The 14,443-nt window shown below is 58.5% G+C and overlaps 1 protein-coding gene across 3 annotated transcripts in view; it reads right to left on the bottom strand.

Moving 5' to 3' along the window:
* The window catches only part of Macrod1 (mono-ADP ribosylhydrolase 1), a 137,714-nt gene that overhangs the window by 15,561 nt on the left and 107,710 nt on the right, over positions 1-14,443 (bottom strand). The gene's annotated exons all lie outside the window — the stretch shown is intronic.

Raw genomic sequence — 14,443 nt, 5'->3', positions numbered from 1 at the left:
AGGGGAGGAGGTGGGCTCCGCCCAGGAGGGCTGCCTGTCACGGCCCATTTTCTTAACCCTGCACACTTCCCATCTGAAAGGAGGCAGGGGACATGTGACCAGCCAGTCCACTCCAGGGCCCAGACCTGACCCCAGCAAACGGGTCTGTGTGTGTGTGGATCAAACCACGGCCTCACGCGTGCTGGGCAAGGGCTCTACCACTGAGTTTTGCCCCAACCCCCTTTTGATTTTTTATCTTGAGATAGCGTCTTACTCTGTTGCAGAGGCTGGCCTCGAACTTGTGATCCTCCTCCCTTACAGGTGTGCACCGTCACACCCAGCAGTCACTTGAATTTTAAGATCCAAAACTGAAGAGTCAACTTGCAGAAATAGGTATTTGGTTTATTGTGTTCAAATCAGTGTTTTGATCAGAAATTCATATTCAGTAATAAGAATAAACAAAAATCAATTTGTGGGGTTTTTGTTTTGTTTGGTACTGGGGATCAAACCCAGTGACACTTAACCACTGAGTCACATTTTCTAGCCCTTTTTATTTATGTATTTATTATTTTTTTTTTAAAGAGTGTTACTTTTTTTTTTAGAGAGAGAGGGAGGTAGAGAGAGAGAGAGAATTTTAATATTTATTTTTTAGTTATCGGCGGGCACAACATCTTTGTTTGTATGTGGTGCTGAGGATCGAACCCGGGCCGCACGCATGCCAGGCGAGCGCGCTACCGCTTGAGCCACATCCCCAGCCCCCTTTTTATTATTTTATTTTGAAACAGTCTTGCTAAGTTGCTGAACTTGCAATCCTCCTGCCTCAGCCTCCCTCCCATGAGGCTGGGATTACAGGCATGTGTCCCTGTGACAGGGCCACATTAGTTTTTAGCTCCTGCAGCACTAGCGGTTGGCTCTGCCCAGAACGCTCCAGTTGTGATCTGCAAGAATATGTAACAACTGGCAGATTCTAGAAGCAGAGTCCTTTGAAAATCATTTAGCAAGATGAACAGCCTACTCTCCAAATAAAGAAAGACTGGGCGTTGGGCATGCACCTGTGTTCCCAGCTACTTGGGAGGCTGAGGCAGGAGGATCACTTGAACCTAGGTGTTCCAAGGCCAATCTAGGCAACATAGTGAGACCCTATCTTCAAATATGAGCCCGTGTGGTGGCACATGCCTGTAATCCCTGCAGCTCTGGAGGCTGAGGCAGGAGGATCACAAGTTCAAAGACAGCCTCAGCAATGGCGGAGGCGCTGAGCAATGCAGTGAGATCCTGTCTCTAAATGACATGCAAAATAGGGCTGGGGATGTGGCTCCCTGGTCAAGCACCCCTGGGTTCAATCTTTGATACAAAAGAAAAAAAATTCCGGGTAGTTGGCTAATAACGACCAGGTGCTGAGGGAAAAAAAACACCCATTTTGAGCCTTAAGGCGACCCCCGGGCAACCTGTTTCATACGTATTTTCATTAAAGACTGAAAAGGAATAAGCCCTCTGTCCTCAATTTTGTCCAGGAGCATAAATTTCTGAAGAGAAGCACTGCGTCTCAATCATCACAAACAACATATTCAAATTTCTAACCGCCATTGGTATTTTTTTTTTTTTGGCTGATAACTTGAAAATGCAATTCTCGGAAATCTCGGAATTTACAAAGACTGGACAGCAAAAGCAAGCTGTCCCCAACACGAGGCACCCAGGGGGATAGATCCAGAATCCTGGGGGCTGCGGCTGGGGCAGAGCACTTGCCGGGCATGTGTGAGTACTGGGTTCGATTCTCAGCACCGAATATAAATAAATAAACAACTAAAAACAAAAAAAATCTAAAATCCTGATTAAGGACCAGACAGAAATGACCACTACCACTGCCCAACAGAGCTAAGGAACCCTTGGCCATGGTTATGGTCACTAGTGCACATTTGAGATTAGGCTGAAAGGTCTAACCGGCCACCCTCTTCATGCCAGTTATACCTCTAAGGAGTCCGCGTGCTGAATGGCGACCACTCTGGTGCCGTGCACAGGTGGCCCCTCCTCGGCAGGTGGCTCCACGGCCCCCTCTACCTTTCAGCCGGGGTCTTTGGCCTCCGGGAGGGGTGCAGTGAGCCTGGTGAGGCTGACTCGGAGCCCTGGGGAGGCTCAGGGCTTTCTCAGGTCGGGTGGGGGGCAGGTCTCCACCTGGCACCCCACCTTGAGGCTCTGGAGGTGCCCCACCATCCCCACAGGGTCGAGGTGGTCCCCTGCCTGGGATGCGACCCTGGCCCACCTCCCTGGGCTCTTCATTAGCTGGCCCTGAGCCCAGTGCTGCCCCTGTGACGTTGACGTGCCTTGGATGCCAGTCATTGCTGCCACACATCCTCTCGGGCCCCTCCCGCCACCACCTGCTGCTCCTGCAGTGCCCTCCACCAGCCCCCCTGCCCCTCTGCCCGCGCCACGCCTTCCCAAGCCCAGGCCCAGGCCCAGGCTCCCGCTGTCCCTGGCCCTGGTGGCTGTCCCCGGCTCTGGTGGCTGTCCCGGGGGAGGGCAGGGCGAAGTCTCCCCAGTTTGTGCCCCAGCTCCCGGCCTAGTTAGGACCTGGCAGGTGGCCACTGCCCAGTGCAAAGGAGACAGCTAGACCCAAGTGCTTGGCCACTGTCACTAAAGGTCAGAGGAGGCCCGGGAACAAAGGCGACACAGGCCCCTACTTCACTCTCTACACGAAGCACTTTAATTGAGTGCCAACTGTGTGCAGGGCTGTGCTGGGCTCAGACCCGGGCAGCCCAGCCCCTGGGCCTCGCAGCCTCAAGCCTGGCAGGAGGGAGGGGAAGGGTCAGAGAGAGGTCTGAGACCCTGAGGCCTGGACTCGGGAGGCAGGGACAGGGGCCCGAGGAGCCTTGCTTTTAACAGAGAAAAAAAAATAAGTTTCTAGGTCAAAGAAAATATTTTAAAAAACAAGATAAATATATTTGTTTTATACCAACAAAGGCACAAATTATCAGGGTTTTTTTTGGGTGGGGATAGTAGGAATTGAACTCAGGGGCACTCGGCCACTGAGCCACATCCCCAGCCCTATTTGGTATTTTATTTAATGACAGGGGCTCCCTGAGTTGCTTAGGGCCTCACATTGCTGAGGCTGGCTTTGAACTCTCGATCCTCCTGCCTCAGCCTCCCGAGTCGCTGAGATGACAGGCGTGTGCCACCGTGCCTGGTTTAAAGTATCGTTTATTAACGGCTCTTTTTTATTTTCATTTTTTGGTGCTGGGGAGGGAACCCAGGGCCTTGTGCATGCGGGGCAGGCACTCTACCAGCTGAGCTATGTCCCCAGCCCCTTTAACAGCTCTTTAAGGGAGGAAGGGCCACGGAGGCACACGCTGGGCCTGGGCCCGTGAGTTCACCTGATGCCCACCCTGTCTGGGGGACACCCAGGGTGCTCAGCCACAGAGGGCAACCTGCTCCCCAGGAAAATCCCGACCACTCCGACTTCACCCTGGCTGCCCAGTTAAAACCGTCCTGGGCCTGGGGTGTGCGGGGCCCTGGGTTCCCCCCCAGCCCCACAATCAATCAATCAATCAATCAATCAATCAATAGGTTGATATTTTAAAACAACAAAAGTCCTTGAGACCCTCAGTGGGAAGGAGTTTCCTGTTTTCTCTCAGGACAGTGGCCACCAGCCTTCCCCCGGCCTGTGGGTACCTCTGTCCCCTCCCCCTTCTGCCTGGCCCTTCCTGACAGGGAGGACTACATCCTCCAGGTGGTGGGGGGAGTGGGGGTGCCCGAGGGGAGGCCGTGGTGCAGTGACCCGAGGAAAGCGCTGAGCAGGTTCTCGGGCTGGGAGCGCTGGGCGGCCAGTGGTGACCTTGCAGCCGGCCAGCCCCTCTGCGTGTCCCTGGAGGCTCCTTCCTCCTCGCCCTGCCTGTGGCTCCACACACCTCCCTGGCTGCCGGGACAGCTAGACAGGCGCTGGGGCTGCTGCCCTCGGTCCCCAGCCCCTGGCCTGGCCGCTTCCTCCCGTGCCCCTGGGAGCCCGGGGCTCAGCTCCTACCATTTGACAATGTGCACCCTGCCCCTGGGTGTTGGGGCACTGGGACACAGACAGCAAGGGCCTCCTGGTCCAGGAGGGGGACAAAGACAGCAAAATCAGTACAGCTGAAACCAGTGTCACTGTGAAGGAGAGGAGAGGAGCTGGCGGTGGGGCCAGTCCCAGAGGGGTGAACAGGGGCCAGCCCGGAGGAGCATGCGCCAGGCAGGCATGGCCGTGCAGGGGTCCTGAGGCAGGGGCCCCTGTGGCTGAGGCAGAGTGAGGGGAGAGGAGGGCTGCGGGGACAGGAGTGGCCCATGCCAGGGAGCCTTTGTGAGAGAGGGAAGGTGCTGGGGGCCCCCACTGCCCCTGACCCGCCCTGAGCCTGGCTCCCCGTGGGACTCCCTGACAGTCCTCCTGACAGCCAGGGAGGCGGCTATCCATCCCCTGCCTCCCGCAGCCCAGGTGGGACTGTGGTCCCCGGATCCCGTGGTCCCCGAGTCCCGTACTTTCACACAGGCTTCAGAGGCGGAGCAGTCCGTGGCGGAATCGAACGTGAGACGCGCTGAATTCTGAAGGTAAAACCAGAGACTCAGAGGCCTCCCAGCTGTGAGAGCAGCTGCCTTGTTTGACAAGCCGCGTCCCCCAGGCTGAGGTCACTGTCCCTGGTGGTGAGTGTGCTCAGGTGGGAAGCGGGGGGCTTGCTGGACACTCTCCTGGCTTGGGAGGGGACAGGGAGCGGGGGCCTCAGGGTACTTGGTGTGTCCCCAGCGAGCTTCATCATGGAGCCCCAGGATCCTCTCAACATACCCGCCCGCCTCATCCCCAGGGGTAGAAACTGAGGTCCATACAGATGAAATGACCATGGGCCTCCGGAGCAGCCAGTGCACCACGGCCTTGGCCCAGTGGCTCCACCTCCCAGGACCTTGGTGTCCTCTTCTGGGAATGGGGAGGTCGTTTAACTGAGGCCTTTCTGAGCCCCAGATGATAACATTAAAATTGCCGTAAAACCGTCACGGCGGGGAGGGCCTGTCTCAGTGAGTTTTCTGTTGCTGTAACAAAGTACTCGAGCCGGGTGCGGTGACGCCCGCCTGTGGTCCTAGCAGCTCAGGAGGCTGAGGCTGGAGGATCACAAGTTCAAAGCCAGCCTCAGCAACTTACTGAGACCCTGTCTCTAAATAAAAAATAAAAAGAGCCGGGGATGTGACTCAGGGGGTAAGAGCCCCTGGGTTCAATCCCTGGTACAAAAAACAAAACCCAACAAGATGCCTGAGTCTAGGGAATTCATGAAGAATAGAGGTCCACTGCTCTCAGTTCTGGAGGCTGGGAGGTCCAGGGCCAAGGCATGGGTACCGCGAGGAACCTTCATCTCCTCCCAAAGGCCTGCCTTGGAATACTATCCCCATGGGAATTAGTTTCCAGCACGTGAACTTTGGGGGGACACACTGAAGTCACTGGGCCTGGCTGTGGCGATGGACAGGGAGCCCGAGGCCCAGGCAGGAGGAGGCTGGGGGCGTGGGTGTGGTCACCAGCCTTTGAGGAGCCAAGGGCGTGCAGGGCCATTTCACAGCCAGGGCTGGCCTGAGGCCACCCGGGCAGGGGACGCGATGGGATCTGGACTCTGTGGGTCTGAGTCGGAGCTGGACTTCTTCGGCCCTGGCTGGTTGCCCCCCAGGGCTCGGCCCCTGCCTCTCCTCTGAGGGCAGCTGGGGTCGACGCCCCCTTCCTGGACTCTCCTTCCAGTGACCTCATTCCAGACCCTTCCCTTCCCCTGCACCTCCATCACCCTCCCTCCGCTCTGCACCCACCCTGGCTCCCCAGGCCCCACCCCTGGCCGTCCTGAGGGCTCCCGCCACACAGCTGTCCCTGCAGAAGCTGCCCAGCCAGTCATTTAGCTCCAAGGAGGTGACTTGGCTGTGGTCTCCTGAGACAGGGACTCTCTGTCCCCTTCCTGCCTGGGTTCCTTGGGCTCTGCCCCTGAGGGGCCCCTGGAGACCCATCTCCTGGCTGGGACGCCCAGCGGGACCCCAAGCCCCCGGAGACCCAGAGATCCCCTGGACACGGCTCTCTGCCCGGCTCTGGGCACCTTCCACACACTGGCGTTTGGTTACGCAAGAAATTCAGATTCATTGCCCCAAATTGGATAATACACATAAACAAACAGCGAGAGGAAAGTGAGTCACCCTGTCGCTCAGCAGGCAGCGCCGGCCTGTCACACTTCGTCCCCGTAGGAACTCTTAACTTTCAACCAAACCAGAAACTGGCTACTGGGGCTTTGACCCAGCACGTCGGTCCCCTGTCCCCTGTGCCTGGCATTGGGCCAGGGATGTGGGGTGGACCAGGAGCCCGAGGAGGGGGTCCTATTATTTTGGCCACTTGGTAGATGGGGAGAGGTTCAGAGGTCCAGCATCCCTCCCACCAGTGGCTTGCTCAAGGTCACCCGGCTGCCAAAGCTGGGGAGCTGGAGCTGGGGTCAGGCACTGGCCTCCCAGAGTCCAGAGCTCGGTGGGCCAGGTGCTGTGGGACCCCCGCTGCTGCTGGGCCTCCCCTCCCCCAGGAGCCAGGGCAGGCGCTCAGCATCCCGCCATTAGCATATCCATGAGCATCCCTGAAACCCAATTACCCAGAGGGCTTGGGCCCCAGCCAGCCGTCCTGCCATCTCTGCAGGAAGAGGGGCCAGGCCCTGGCAGACCGCTGGGGGAGAGTGCAGGTAGGGAACCAGGGGCTGGGGAGGGCCTGCTGGTGGCTGTGGACCCCACCCCTGCCCAGCGTTGGGCGGGCGGGCGGCCTCCTCTGCCCAGCTGCAGCGGGGTGGGTCCTACTTCCCCAAGGAGGCACCCTGGGTTCTGCTGCCCCCTCCAGCGTCCCCTCCCACCTGGCAGCCCCTCAGCGCCCCCCCCCCAGCTCCTGGGACTCTTTTCCACTTATTTCTTACATAGAAAAGCGCGTGTGTGTACAGATGTGAGCGCTACGGTCTGCAGGTCCCCCCAGCTCATGTGCTGGAAGCTTAACCCCACATTTCACGTGTGGATGGTGTTTGGAGGTGACCCTTTGGGAGGTGAGGAAGGCTCGATGAGGTCATGAGGGTGCCCCCCACCCCCATGGCATGGGTGGCCTTCTGCGAAGTGGGACCTGAGCTGGCCTGGTGCTCACGCGGTGTCCTGCGCCAGGCTGTGCTGCGGGAAGAAGGCCCTGACCAGACGCCCATGCCGCCGTCCTGGGCTTCCCAGCCTCCAGAACCAGAACCGCGACCCAAGAAACCTTTATTCTTTGTCAGTCACCCCGGCTCAGGCGTTCACTTAGAGCAAGGAAACGGCCCAGGGCCAGCCTGAAGGCAAGCGACAAGGCAGCAGAGGGCTCCTGCAGAGGCCCCACCCCTGATTTAGGGGAGTGCTTTCTTTAGAGGGCCGCTACATGTGCCCTGCGACAACAGGTTACCTAGGTTGGTGTGACCCTGGAAGGTACAGGCCCCGTGAGATTTGTCCACCAGGCCCACGCCGCTCACCCAGGCTGGAACGTTCCAGGGTGAGGCAGCCCCACACCCGGCGTCCTGTCCTTTCTCTCCCGACCCATGGACAGGTGTGCCCAGCTTTGCCTCCTGCGGGCAACGGCGGTGTCATCTGTGCACGTCTGTGTGCACATGTGCCGGCGTTTCTCTGGGAGCAGGTTGCAGGGTTGTGGTATATGCACATCTTTACTGGTTATTGCCAAATTGCTCTCCAAAGTGGTTGTTCAGATGATCGTTTTAAAATATAAATTAGATCATGTCACTTCCCTGATCAAAACTCTCAAATAGCTTCCTATTATACTTAGAACAAAATCCATATTCCCCTCCACGAATACCCGGCTGCATTCCAAAGTCTGATCTCCCCTCCCCCGCAACTTTCTGGCCTCCTTTTTTTAAATGGCCCTGGCTTTCTCATGCCCCAGGGCCTTTGTACATACTGTTCCCTCTGTCTCACACACTCTTCTTTTAGCTCTTTCCAAACTGGTTCCTTCTGATCTTTCAGGTCCCAGTGAAAATGTTACCTCCTCTAAGGAGCCTCCCCAGACCACCCAGTTGAAGTATCTGCCTATTTCTGTCATCACTTCCTTTGGAGTCCACAGCGTGGTTCTATAATGATCTTTTACTCTTTGCTTGCTGGTTTATCATTAATTGGCCTGGTGGCCTATGGCAGGAGGGCCTCATCTGCCTCATTTCCTCCTGGATTCCAAAGGCCAGCATGGGCCTGGCACCCAAGGGCTATTCTTAGGACCACTTATCCGTTCAATAGACCTTGCTTCAGCCACCATGTCTGGAGCGGTGGATGACAATGTGCCTGGTGTGTGGGGGGGTGGGCTACGGGAGAGGGGACACAGCAGAGGGGAGTGCGCTGAGTTGAAGGTAGGGTCAGGCCCACGGCCCCTCTGGAACCTTCCCCATGGCCATGGGGAATCATGGAAGGTGCTGGAGCCGGGAGCAATGGGGTTGGGCTTGCATTTTAGAAGTGAGAGGGGCAGTGAATTGCAGGAGGTGGTGGCTATGTGCACAAAACACTGCCCACGGCTTGAGTGGGAGGTGGACACCAGGAGGATCCTCCCTGGACCCCAGCAAGGCCCCTTCGACTGAACCCCCCCCCCACCTCGTACAGCTGGGAACTGAGACCCTAGGAGGAGAGGAACCCGAAGCAAGATGCTGAGGGTCCTCAAGTGGGAGTCCCCCCCTGCCCTGGACAGCCATCTGACCCCTCCAGGGTCTTGTCCTATGGGGACAAGAGGGCAGCCCAGCGGAGTCCCTGCTCTGCCCACCGCAGGGACCCCCTGGCTCGGGTATCCTCTCCTCTCTGCCCTCCTGCCCTCCCAGCTTGGGCTCCGCACGGGGGAAGGAGAGGGAGGAGGAGGCTGGCCGTGGCCGCCATTGGTATGCGAGGCCCAGCCTGGGCCCTCAGCGGCGCAACCTTCCTGCTCGGCTCTTTAAGAATCCCTCCTCGGAGCTGCCGCGTGGTGGTTGCCGGGCAACCACATCCCGCCCCGCCCCCACGGCTGGCGCTGGCTCCCTCCCCTCCCCCTCCCCGGCTCCTCCCTCCCCGCCCGCCTCAGCGGCGCCCGGGCCTGGGCACCTGGGCCTGCAGGTGAGGGGCTGGGGGTGAGCCCGCCCAACCTGGCCCCGGAGCAGGCTCAGTACCCCCGGATCTGGAGAGGGGGACCCGGGCTTAGCACATCCTTGCTCATCACCCTGGAGCCCCCCGTGGGGCAGGTGGAGACTGGGGGAGGGTTCCAGAAGACGATGTCTCTTTCTTCCCCAGAACTCTGGGAGGGGACCTGGGCTCAGAAGCCCAGTCCTGATTCCCATCCCCTCCCGGGGCTGGGTCTTGAGTGGTTTCTGCTGCCCTGCAGAGGTGGGGGGCTGGGGAGGCTGGGGGAGGCCCAGGAGGTGCCTGAGTCCCAGCGCAGGTGAGGGGAGAGGGCCCTCTCTCTGCAGCCCCTGGCCGGGCTGGCTGAGCTGGGCCCTTGGACCCTGGCATGAGGCCTAGAGAGCCCCAGGGTCCTGGGGAGACTGAGGCAGTAGCCATCTTGGACAGGGACAGGGACAGGATGGAGAGGGAGGAGGTGAGGACCCTAGAGGCTCTGGGTCCCTGAAGAACCCCCCAGCCCCTGGCCTCACCCTCCCCTTCCCTCTGGCCCTCAGGGGGAGCTCCTGATCTTGGGCTGACACCGCCCCCCACAGCCCGCCTCGCCCTTGCTGTCCAGCTCCCATGCTGTCCCTCTCGTGGCTGGCCTTCGAGGCAGAATCCACATTTCCTCCTGTGGAGGGTGTGTGAACCGGTGCACGCTGGCCAGTCAAGAAAGCCGAGGTCTCCACAGAAGCAAGTCCTCTCCTGGGGATAATGGCTGGGCATCTGGAAGGCGTGGGGACAGGCGTGGGGACAGGGGAGGTGGTATCACTGGTGGGAAGAAGAGGAGGCTCACAGGGGGAAGGAGGGGCCCATGAGAAAGGCTCGGGACCCACAGCCTCAGTCCTGCCGCCTGGAACCTCCTTCAGGTGGCAAGGTCCCGCCTGTCTGTCCCTCTCTGGAGGTTTCTCCCCACCATCCAGGGGCACCTGTTGGTCTTGGTCTCTACCCCCCACCAGCCAAGACCCCACCCTGCCCTCTCCCCAGGAGCTGTAAAGGGGTCTGGCCTCTCTCTGAGACCCTGGAACCATCATTCTGGGGGAGTTCCCAATTTTAGGAGTCATGGCTGGCCTTGGGACAGCTCTGTCACAGTGACTCGCCTCAGTGTTATAGTCATTCACTCAGTAATGCTGGGCTATGCTCTCCCCACGCACAGGGCTCTGTGGCAGGTGCTGGGGACACAGAGGGACCAACACAGATCCTGGCTGTGACTTCCCAGTGCTGGAGGTCAGGTGGAAGAGACGGGCACTAACCAGACACACATCTGGGGTACAGACCCCCGTCCTAAGTCACGTGCTGTTTTACATCTGTCCCAGGAGGAAGCCACCCCCTGTGAAATCATCAGCCATGCCCTGATCCCAGAGAGGGGCAAGTGGCGTCCAGTGGCTGAAAAATGGAGTCCCACGAGTCATGGGAAGTCACAAATGAACTAAGAGCCACCATCGAGAAGCAGGGAGCAGAGAGAACAAGCTGAGGGCGTGGTGTGGGTGTTTGTCCTCCCAAATCCATGTTGGAATTTCATCCCCAAAGCCATATGTTGATGGCTTGGAGGGAGGTTTTGGGCAGGTAATTAGGATCAGATGAGGTCATGAGGGTGGGACCCCCATGGTGGCATTAGTGCCTCCTGCCTGTCTTCCTTATGGTGGGCAGTCCTAGCCAGGTGGCACACATCTGGAATCCCAGGGACTTGGGAGGCTGAGGCAGGAGGATTGCAAGTTCAAAGCCAGCCTGGGCAACTTAGGGAGAACTTCAGTAACTTAGACTCTGTCTTAAAATAAAAAATAAATAATAAATAAAAAGGACTGGGATGTAGCTCAGTGGTGGAGCACTTGCCTAGCATGGGGGAGGCCCTGGGTTCAGTCCCCAGTTTCTCTCTCTGTCTCAGCCTGTCCATCTCCCCCTGCCCCATGAAGAAGGCTCCTCAAAGATGGCCCCTACTGGATGCAGTCCCTCAACCTTGGGTCTCCAGAACCAAAAGCTGAATAAACTTCTAGTCTTTATAAATTATCTAGTCTGTGGCATTCAGTTATAGTAAAGAAAACGGACAAAGACAGAGACGCAATCAGAATGGTGGGATAAAGGGAGGTTCTTGGAAGACAGGATGACTGAGCTTTGGTCTAGGGGAGAACAGGAGTCGGTTAGGGGTGGAAAAGCATGGAGCAGTGGGACCTGGTGTCGGGAGCAGGAGGGGCTCAGAGGTATGGGAAGGAGTGTTGAGGCAGGGACTGGACCTAGCTTGTGGGGTGCTCCTACTCTGGCCTGCAGCTTCCCCAGGCCAGCGGCCAGTCTGATCCTCCCTTGGGAGCGGCCAGTCTGATCCACCCTGCTCCCAGTGCCTTCTCTGGGGGGTAGGTGACCTCATCACACTGGCCTTATTTCTTCTGTGCCTGTTCCTTTGAGCACAGGGTCTGAGAGCTTCCTCCTGGACTGGAGGCCTGGGTCCCTGACTGTCCCTGAAACTGCTCTGGGCCCAGCCTGCCACTCCTTAGAGGAGAACCAGTGTTCTCAGGGAGGAGCCCTGGCCCCCTGCCATGTCCATGGGACAGCTTAGTGCAGGCTGGTGTGGGGGGGAGCGGTGGAGTTGGAAGCTGGGTCCCAGAAGCACCTGGAAGTTTCCGCTGAGGGCCGAGGTGCACAGAGAGCCCCCACGGGGCCGTGCTCGTGGATTCATATAAACATCCCAGGTCTCACCTCGCAGCCAAGGACTGGTGAATCCAAGACTGAGACCCCCAAAACAGGAGGAACAGGAAGTCTCTTCAGAGGCCCTCTGGCTCTAGGTGGGGGCTGGGAGTCCTCCCCCTGCCCCAGGAGATGGCGCCACCGTGGGTGGGTGAGCATTGCAGTCAGTCTTGGTGTGGACCCTGACCTCTGCCCCAGGATGGCCTCGTGCCTGGGTGCCTGGATGCCCAGAACAGAGCCTGCGGGGAAGGGTTCCTGCTGACTATCCAATGGGGAGGTCCTGTCCCTCCGTTGAGCCTGGTCACCTGCTTTTCCCGGCCCAGAACAGGCTCAAGCAAGACCTAGAACAGCGGTGGACAGCCGTCTAAGAGTGGCGAGTTGGGTTGCCACAGCGCTTCACAGTGTACGGAGCACTTTCCTTGGGACCTCACCTGGGTCTTAGGACCTAGCCTGTCACCCCAGGCCTTGGAGGTCTGGGATGGCCACATTAGTGTAAGAAACAGGTGCAGGGAGGCTGGGGGAGTGCCCCGGGCAGCAGCTGGGAGGGGGTAGGACAGCAGAGCCCAGAGGTGAGAGGGTGGCTGGGGAGGCAGGCACGGAGACTGCTGGCAGGACCAGGGTGACCTTGGCTGGCCAGTGGAGGGCCCCCTCACGGGGATGCTGGACACTGCCTGGGTTACGGCCACCCTGGGAGTTGGGGAGCTCGGGCTTGGCAAGCTCAAGGTTGAAGCCACAAATTGTGGTTGGGTGACTTACACTGGCCTCATTGCTGAAAGCGTCCCCACAGGTGCCCAGCTTGCAGGACTAGCTGTGTCCTCCTGCGCCAGGGCAACCCTGCCTTCTCCACTGACCATCACTCATGGAGCCCACGCACCTGAGTGCCATCTTCTCCATCTCAGCTGACTGTCCCACTCCTGGGACTACCCTCCCTCTCCGGTACTGCTCGTCTGCAGGCTGCCAAGGCCCTTCCCACCTGGCCCAGCTGACCTCGCCCCTCCGCCTCTCATCCCCCAGCTCCATCAAGAAGAGCTGATCAACACCGGGGCCTTTCCTTCTCTTGGCCCTGACCCTCTAATACCTAGGTCAAGAGCCAAAATCCCGGGCAGCTGTCCCGGATGTCCCACCTGACTCGGGCCCTGTGTCTGGGGTCACCTGGTAATCCTGTCTCAGCAAGATCCTCTACGCTGTGCCTGTCTAGGTGCCTGGCACTCTGGAATTCCAGCTTTGCCAGGGCGAGGTCCAGCAGGTCCGGATTCAGCCTTGGTCCCTGGTGCCCTGACCAACACCCAGCACACCGTGGACTTCCGTCAATCTTCCCTGCACCATGTGCGGCCCGCAGGTATGGCTGGGAGGGCTGTGGTACATCAGCGGGTGGAATATCACACAGCTATTAAAACCACAATTATGAAGATGATATTTTGATATCTAAGTGCAACGCGTCAAATAGAGCTGTATCCAAACCATCCGCTCCACCTGGAGGCTCGGAGAGCCTGCTCCGTGCTGGCCCCGGGCTGCGCGTGTCAGGGATGGAACGGGGTTCAGTTTAGAAGAGGAGGAAGACACGCACATAAATCTGGAGCCACACACTAAGGGACGCGATGGACGAATGGCAGAGCCCCGGGGCCCCTCGTCCATCTGGGGGCCTGGGCAGGCAGAACGGAAACCACTGCTCTGGAAAAATTATAGCTGTCCCTGCGTGGACCAGCCTGCAAGGGAGCAGAGGCACAGAGACTGTTGACGCCACAGGGCGGTGGCATTGTGGGTGATTTTTCCTTCCTTTATTGTTGGTATAATGCTGTTTGGGCAATAAATAAAAATTGGGAGAAAAAAATAGCTGTTTGGTGAATTGAGCAGAAAAGCAGGAGAAGGAAGAAAGGGAATTAGGGGGCAGGGAGTGGGGAGGGAGGAGTGGAGAAGAAAGGCAGGAAGGGAAAGGCGCTGCTCACAGCAGGTCAGAGGTGGCAGCCCTGGGCAAGGCCCCAGACTGCTCCCAGGTTGGGGGCAAGAGGGACAGCTTGGGGTCAAGAGGGAAGGACAGGAAAGCACAGGAGGAGGGAGAAAGAGGGGCTGGTGTCCCTGTCAGTGACCTTCTCCCAGGGGGACCCTGAAGGATGTACAGTGCAGGGGTGACTAGGCCCCTGGAACATCTGCACAGGTCTGGAGTTGGGACAATGGGGTGGGAGGTGTGGGAACAGGTTCAGAAAGGGGTCTCAGCCAGATTGTGGGGATCCTGAGGGTAGTCCTGGGAGCAGTGGGGCCTGGGGCCCTGGTGGTGGTGGGGTTCTGGGCAGAGGTACAGACTCAGGGGAGTGAATAGGTAGGAACAACTGAGCTCTGTGACACAGTGACAAGGTCCTACCTGGGCAGGTGAGGCTGGGTGGACTGGAGGGCTCCTTAGTGTCCCAGAGAATGTCAAAGAGGGTGGGGACAGTAGGCTAACCACCTCCTCCCATCACCCAGACCCCACACAGTGGAAGTAGACTTTTCTGAAATGCAGGCAGAGGCTCAGCCACCTTCCCATTCAAGGTCTCCCCAACCTTCATAAAAACCTTTGCAAACAGGCCCTGAATGCTCCCATTTCACAGTCAGGACACTGAGGTTGGAGAGGTTAATCAACTTGCCCAAGGTCACAGTCAGCTGGTGC

The sequence above is a fragment of the Marmota flaviventris genome, chromosome 9 (genome assembly GCF_047511675.1).
Source record: "Marmota flaviventris isolate mMarFla1 chromosome 9, mMarFla1.hap1, whole genome shotgun sequence".
In the NCBI taxonomy this organism is placed as follows: domain Eukaryota; kingdom Metazoa; phylum Chordata; class Mammalia; order Rodentia; family Sciuridae; genus Marmota; species Marmota flaviventris.
Note: the sequence above shows the minus strand (reverse complement) of the source record. Positions and strands in the feature narration are given on the sequence as shown.